The following is a 7,895-nucleotide window of genomic DNA, read 5'->3' on the forward strand; positions in this document are numbered from 1 at the left end:
TGGAAAGGACCCACCCTGGAGCTGTTTGTGATGAATTGCTGCCTCTGGGAAGGACTCAGGTTGGAGAAGTTTATGGAGGACTGGTTTCTGTGGAAGAGACCCCACACTGGAGAAAGTGAAGCTGCTGGGGTGGAGGAGGTACTGAAAATCAGGAGTAAAATAAAGCCCAAGGAGAAGGGAGGGGTGGAGAAAAGGTGTCTTACAATGTAAGTTTTATTTCTGATTATCCTTTTCTGATTTGATTTGTAATAAAGTAGGCTTATTTCCCCAAGCTGAGTCTGTTTTGCCTTGATGATAATTGGTGAGTGATCTCCCCCTGCCCTTAATTAAATCCATTTGCCTTTCATTAAGTTTTCCCTCCCCTGTCCAGCTGAAAAGGATGGGGTGCATGATAAAGTGAGTTGGGTGGGCACCTGCTATCCAGCTAAGGTCAAACCACCACAGCTTCTCAGTGTTGCTTGGTTGTGTTTTGTTGAGGGTTTTGAGTTTTTTTGGTTGTGGCATTTTAGGGAGCTTTTTGTGTTGTTTTGTGTTTGTGTTTTTGTGGAATTTTTGGGGGGGGAGTGTGGGGCAGAAGGGTTTATCTAAGGGGGAAACATATTTTTCCATAGTCTGGGTATTAACAGGTGTTCCTGCCCTCTCATCATCTTCATGTCCTTCCTCTGGACTTGCTTCAACTGGTCCATAATTTTTCCAGTGCCAGGACTCCAGAGGTGGGTACAGCACTCTTGGTGGGGTCTCACCCCAGCAACAGCAGAGTAGAAGGGCAGAATCCCCTCCTTCAACCTGTTGGCCCCACTTCTTTTGCATCTCTTTAACTGAAAGGTTATTGAGGGTAGATTTCTAACCCTAAAATGGTTGATTACTTAAGTAATTTTCATTCAGAAAAAAGTTGTGAGGTCAGAAATTACTCTATTGCATATGTTCCTGGCGTGTGAGGGTGGAAGGAGAAGACAGGTTGTGGCTGCTCTGAGCATACAGCATCACCTCCTGCAGCTCTGAAGAGGTGGTTTCATATCAGACGTCTGGGCATGTAACTGGAGTAACTGGACCCATACAATGGCTACTGATCAGCTCCTGCACAATTTTCTGTCAGAAATTTGAAGACTTTGGTGTCAGTTTTACATCACAATTGGATGACACCACATTGTGTTTAAAATATCAAGATGTTAATATTTAAGATGAATCAATGTGTGCCTTGAAGTTCTGTTTGTGCAAGTCTTCTGAAAGCAGGAAAATTTATATCCCACTAACAAATATACAAATTAAATAGGGAAAACATCTACCAATAAGCAACTTCAGCCCCTCTATCTCCAAGAAAAGGAAAATAAATACCATTTGATTGAAGAAAAGGTCTTCTAAAGTTATTTTATTTATGACACTTTTGTTTGCTGATTGTGGTGCTGTGTGCCTACATGTAGGTACTATTATCTTCTCTGGTTTGGTAATTGCTGAGGCTTCTAGAACATAGATATCCATGCATAAGTGCTGTGTGTTATCACACCCTTATCTTGAATTGCTGATAACTCTTGGCACCTTGGTGTGTACAGCCTTCCCCAAACACACACCTCTGGTATTTAGCTATCAAATAAACCCAGCAAACTCCCTCCCCTTTTCTTCTCATACTTTCCCTTCCATACAATGAGGAAGGTGGGGCTTGGATATACCACTTGCTCCTCAGCAGGTGCCTCCTTAAATTTTGCATAGGTAGTTTGTGAATCACAGCTGTTGCCTCTGACAGTGAAGTGACAATCCATCTCTGACCTGTATGCAGCTGGGAGCAGGATGGGCTCATACTGGAGTGCTCCTGAGGTAAGAGTGTGAAAGCTCTAGGAGCTGAAGATGACCCTGGGGTGCGTTTGTGGCTGGGATTCTGGTCAGGAGAAGAGGACTAGTGAGCTTTTGTTTCTAAGTTCATGCATGTATTTACTTATTTATGTAAGGATGACTTGTACCTTTGCTGGTATTAGTTGCTTTGTGGAAGGCAATCTTGGTAGTGAAGTTCAGCCACAATGGGTGGTTGACACGGAGGCTGGGAATGCCACTCCTTCTGAGTGCCTCACAGGAGCTTTCTGTAAATTTGGGATGAATCTGTGGTTTGATCCAAGCATTACGTAAGCTGTGCTCTTTCACAGTGCAGCATCTGCCAGCTGTGACTATAAAAATACATGGTGTCCAGGTAGCTGTGCTAGCAACCACCTGGTAGTGGTGCACACAGGAAGGCCACTGCCTTAAACCAGTGATTAATAATGATGGTCTTAGTTTCATATTTGTCCATGATTTATGCACAAAAAAATCTTGATCTGTCTCAGAAGTCAGGGCAGGGGTCTTTTTTTCTTTTGTTTGTTTATTTGTTTCATGGAACATAAGTGGAAGGGACAACCCTAAAACTGACTGTTGGGTTCCAGTGAATGAACATACTCTGTCTCCTTCTCAGTTCTGAAATTAACCTTCAGTTTGCTATGAACAAGTTATTTGATTATTCTGTGCCCTGCTTCCCTGGTTGTATAATGGAGATTATAGAGCTTCTCTCCATATACATGGATATGTGTTGAGATAAATGTGTGTTGATGCTTGCAGATCTCAAATGGGGCATCCCCATGGCTTAAGAAATAACACACATGAGCGTCTAACCAATCTAGTCAAAGAAACACTAAGCATCTACAAATTCATCTTTTTAAACAGAACCTGGCAATGGTCTTTGTGTGGAAAGTATGCATAGAAAGCAAGGAAAGAGACTGTCCTCTCTGCTCTTCCCCTTTCCCTTAACCATTGAAACAGCATCAAGAATAAAAGTAGAGACTTCTTAGAGATAGGGGAGTGAGGGGAGACTTTTTCTACCCAGAACCTAAACCCAGACAGATTATATTAAAACATGCCCTTCTCTTTTGGAGTTAGACATAAAAACATACCAAGGTCAGCTTATCATAATTTGAGAGTGATGGGAGAATTTCTCACCTGGATCAATTCCTAACTAGATAAAAAGAGAGGAGTGACATAACTCCCTTAAGGAATTTGGTGGAGTCATTTTGCTCGTAGAGAATAGGAGAGGAACTCGGTAATGCTTTCAGTGAAGCAATAGCTAAAATTTCAGGTACTAAAATCTGCAAGAATTTATAATTATTTTGAGTCAGGTCTGTTATTTGCCTTTCCTTCTGCACTTGACATTTCAGCTAATGATCCTTCTGCAAATATCCAACATCTGGTTTGATTGGGGAAGTCTTGTTAACATCTCTTCCAAAGCTGCTTTCTTGCATCTACTTTTTTTGTGTTGTGCTGCATTGTGCTAATGGTGCCTCACTCACTAAACAGTGCCACAAAAAAATTATTTCTTGTGTCAATGACATATATATACAGTGGTAGTCCTTCAAAATTTTTCCATTTTTTAAACTCTATGTAGATGTGATTTTAACTTCCAAAGTAGTGCAAGCAGTTCATAGTCCAATTTTGCTGCATGGCTTTGAAATTTGCAACAGGAATTTGTGGGAGAGCATCTTTTATGAAGCATAAGCAATTTAATGTTAATGCAGGTAATAAACTTTTTCATTTTTCTGCAGAGTGATGAATGCCCCTGCTGTTCATTCTTTGTGAAAATCATAAGAATGAAAAATCTGAGAAAGGCAGATCTGTGTGAGTATTGCAGTCTTTCTTTGCACTTTTTAGTAGTTTGGTTCTGAGAGCAGAGAATGTGTGCTTGCTACTGGCACTGTAACTAGTATCTGTGTATGAAGTGACACCATGGTTTCAGATACTGATATTTTAATTTGGACTATGCTTTGAGTACATTTTTATATAAACAATACATTTTGGTTTATAGCATGTTACTATTATTAATGGAAATAACAAATGTCTACTGTGGTGTACTGTAAAGTACCTTAACTGCTAACAAGGTTCAGAGCCAGATCGATGAACAAATTCAGGTGTTAATTCTCAGTTGCAGTTTTTGAATTTCTTTTTGCTTTAAAGAAAATAAAAGGTAGAAGGAGCACTATATGCCTTATTGTCAAACAGCTTCTTTTTCTGTCAAAATTTCACTAAGATGTATTCAAATTAGACTTTTCAGGATAAACAAATACCACTGAAATGTTTCTGAGGACTTGGAATGGGTAAAAGTGGGAGTGAAGAGAGAAAAATATCAGCTGTTCCTCAGGTAGGAGAAAGAAAGGTCAATATCTCAAATATCTGACTGAGAAATAACAAGCAAGGAACAAAGTTGAAAGGAAGTGAATATAAATCTTTGTATATCAAATAAGACCAAGTGAATACAGCAACTGTATTTGCCTCCATGGAGATTGCTATTTAATTCTTGGTTTTCTGCCATTGTGTCTAGCACAGGGATACTGTCTTTATTTGAAAACAGCAAATCTTTAGAAAAAAGTGAAAGGATGTTTCAATTTCCTCTTTGTCATTTCCATCTCAGCTGAACAGTCTTCTGGCACGTTACCACCCCAAGGGAATTTCTAAGCTGCCCTGACAGGCAATAGCATCAAGACTGATAACCAAATGTGTACCTCTGGCCTTAGAATGAGGGATGTTTCTCTCTTTCTCAGCTCTTTAAAATGTTTCAAAATTATGATCTTTACATTCTTACAGACAACATAACTTCCAGAAATCCATAGCTATTTATCTTAGCTGCTTATCTTTTATTAGTATTTATCCTGTATCTTCATTTTGAGCAGATGATTGATTACCTGACTTCAGGTTTGAAGCTATAACACTGAAGATTTGCTTCCAAAGCCAGATGTGGAAGAAGGTCTTTGATACAAAGAGGCAGAAGACGCAGTGCTAGGTGACAGGGTCTTAGAGGAGCTGCTTCATTTACTCCCTATTCCAGCTGCTTTTTTTTTTATTGTGTGCAAGAGAGCATCACATTTTGTTTACCCTCTGAGAATCAGGACCAAGTTACCAGTGTCACAGCAGAGAGTCAGTGAGTTTTTATCTCCCCTGTGTACATACACTATTTCAGAGAAAATAATTTTGTTAGTAGAGCCATGCCACATGGTGTGATGCACACAGCACAAGAAATGAGACTGCTAAAAAGCATTATATTGAATAAGAAAACCAGTGTGAGAGTATAATACACTTCTTTATGTGGTTCACATTTATTTGTTTTACTTACTATTTCTGTACAACTTAAAGTTGTTAAGAGAGACAGAGATGAGGACAGAGAGTTGAAAGATGGCACAGAAATAATTCCAGCTGCAAAGAGCCATTGGTGTTCTGTTGGAGTCAGAATCTAGTTTTGGAAGACTGCCTGTCAAGCATGAGTACACTTTGCTTTCCTTCAGCTGTGGCATTGCACGCCTCATGGGCTCTCTTTGTGCAGAGGGGCTGCTACCCACAGTGTCTATGTCTTCTTGCACCTGGACAGACAACATAGGACTTATTTTTTATTATGCTTAGCTGTGGCAATCACATATAATCTTTTCCCTGTGTATCAGACAAAAGGCTGTGTTTGCGCATGGTGTAAGTGTAATAACAAGGATTAGGCTGCTAATATGCAATAAAGTCTGTTAGGAATAAGGCTTACTTATGAACCAGAAGGAATGGCTCACTAATGATCAAGGTTATCAGGTGACTACAATCTAAGTAGTATGTATAATGAAGACACAGCTGTTGCAACTTCTAGGCATGTTTGAGTTTGGCTAAATTTTCCTAGTGAAAATTTAAAAGAATAGTGATACTAGACCAGTCCAAAGTCTCATTTGAATTGAGAACATGTCCCCAGAACCAGCTTACAATAAATGTTTTGGGGTATGGCAAACACTGAACCATGCTTTTTCCTGCTCCACTTTTTAAAAGGTCTGTGGTTCTTGAGGTCTGTGGCTGGGAGATCTGGCTTCTGAGTCAACAGTAGTGTTTGCATTTAATTGTCGTACCCCAGATTATTCGCTTCTGGAGACATTAAGGGATCTTATTTTGATACTTGTCATTTCACTTTGCTCTGGACACAGATATTAATTTTTCAGTTTCACAGGAAAACACCATTCCCAGTTTCAGGATGTTATTTTTTGGGGAGGTTTATATGAATTTATTGCTAACTAAATAGTTACAGACATTTCTTTTTTCTCTTTGCCTTGCATGGCCAGCAGAAATGCCTGCATGAGAAAACCTGGTCCTTCTCAGGCTGGTGTGAAAAGGCCTTTTTTGCATATTAGATATGTCAGCTCTTACACCAAGAGCTGCCCCCTTGTATTTATCTCAAGAATGGCAGAATCCTAATCATTATATGACTGCTTTAAAACTGAGACAGCTTTGTGGCTGTCACAATCTTCATAAATACATCCAGCATTTCTGCAAAATCTGCCTGGAGGTTGCAATTTCTTTGCAACTGTCAAACACGGCTTACCTGTGGCACCAGAAAAATGGGGAGTCACTGACAGCATCAGGAGCAAAAGTCACAAGCTGAGGTGCCTGGGCTCTCCATGCTCTTGTTCTCCAAAAGCTTGTCCACCAGAGAAGATCACTGGAAGAGGGCACAGTTTTTCTGTTCACATCCCACATTTATTTCACAGAAGCAAGCTTTATGCCAGGCTCTGCATTTTCACCCTTTAACCGTGGCACAGTCACTTTCTGGAGAGACTTGTCTGCCAGCCAAGTACCACTGCATTTCACCCTATATGCTGCTTATAACAAGAGATGGATGTGTGTGGTGTAGATTCCCCAGAGCAGATCTTGTTTTCAGCACGGCTGCCCAGACCTGCCTTGCTGTGTACCGTCCCACTGGAGCACACCTAGCACTCACTGATCCCAGAGGCTGCCACCGCTGCAGTCACAGCAGGCCATGGGCTGGCACAGCTGGCAAATCTAGTTTTTCTCAGTGGCTGGGTTCACTGATCTTCCAGGAGATAAAATATCTTCTACACTGCAAATTGGCCTCTGTGGAAGAGAAACCTGTTTGCTTCATGGGCTACAAGTGAAATACAAACTTAACATTTTATACATATATGTATTTAACAGAAATACTCCATTCAGAAAACAAAAAAATGTCTTTAGAATTGGTGGCACATCCTAATTAGTATTTCAAAAAGTCCAAGGCTACAAAAAGTTTTTCCTGGAAGAGTCTACAGCTATTTTTTTTGTTTGTTTTCATTAGTATGAAAAGATAATCAGCATTCTCAATCGATAAAGCTTTAGGCTCCTCTTTAGCTATAGTACTAAATCTGGGCCTTATTAAATCTGAGCCTGTTGTTATATAATTTCATAGCAAGCTCACAATGCTACCCTACCTATTGATTTTAAAAGTCGCAAGGTAGTAGCACCAATGTTTTTCCTTATATCACCTAAAGCCCCTGTAACTCCATCAAAACAACAAAACCCCTCTCAATGCCATGTTCTCCAGAGGAAACAAGTGTGTGTGGAAAGGACCGACTGGAGATACACTCACAACGTGCTGTGTATATTTCCTTTTACTTCACCTCTGACTGTACCACTGGTGTGAGAAGGTAGCAGCAGTCTTTGTGCAAAGAGAGCAGTCAGGCAATGTGGTCAGTGCCAACAGGCAGCTGCCGGGGCTGGCCAGTGCTAATGGCACACTCACTTTAGGGTAAAATTGCTTCCTGTGGTCATTGATGTTTGCAATGGTTAAGAATAATCCTGGGATGTGATCCTTTTAAAGAATGTTAGTGTCTTTTCAGGGCACCCCATTTAGGTTCCTGGTGCCACTGCCTCCTCAGAAAGGCTGCTTTTGCATCAATGGAGAGGAAAGCCTAAAAGAGCCCAAAGAGAAATGCTTGGCAAGAAGAATCTGCACAAGGACAGAGAAGTCGTTAGGTGGATAACTGCCAGGCTGCAACAAATCCTGTAAACAGGGATTTCCTAACTGGTTAGGAAACTGAAACAGGCATAAAAACAGCCAGCAATCACAAAGAAGATCCTCCCTGTGATGTCATATC

Source organism: Zonotrichia albicollis, chromosome 6 (assembly GCF_047830755.1).
Source record: "Zonotrichia albicollis isolate bZonAlb1 chromosome 6, bZonAlb1.hap1, whole genome shotgun sequence".
Taxonomy (NCBI): Eukaryota; Metazoa; Chordata; class Aves; order Passeriformes; family Passerellidae; genus Zonotrichia; species Zonotrichia albicollis.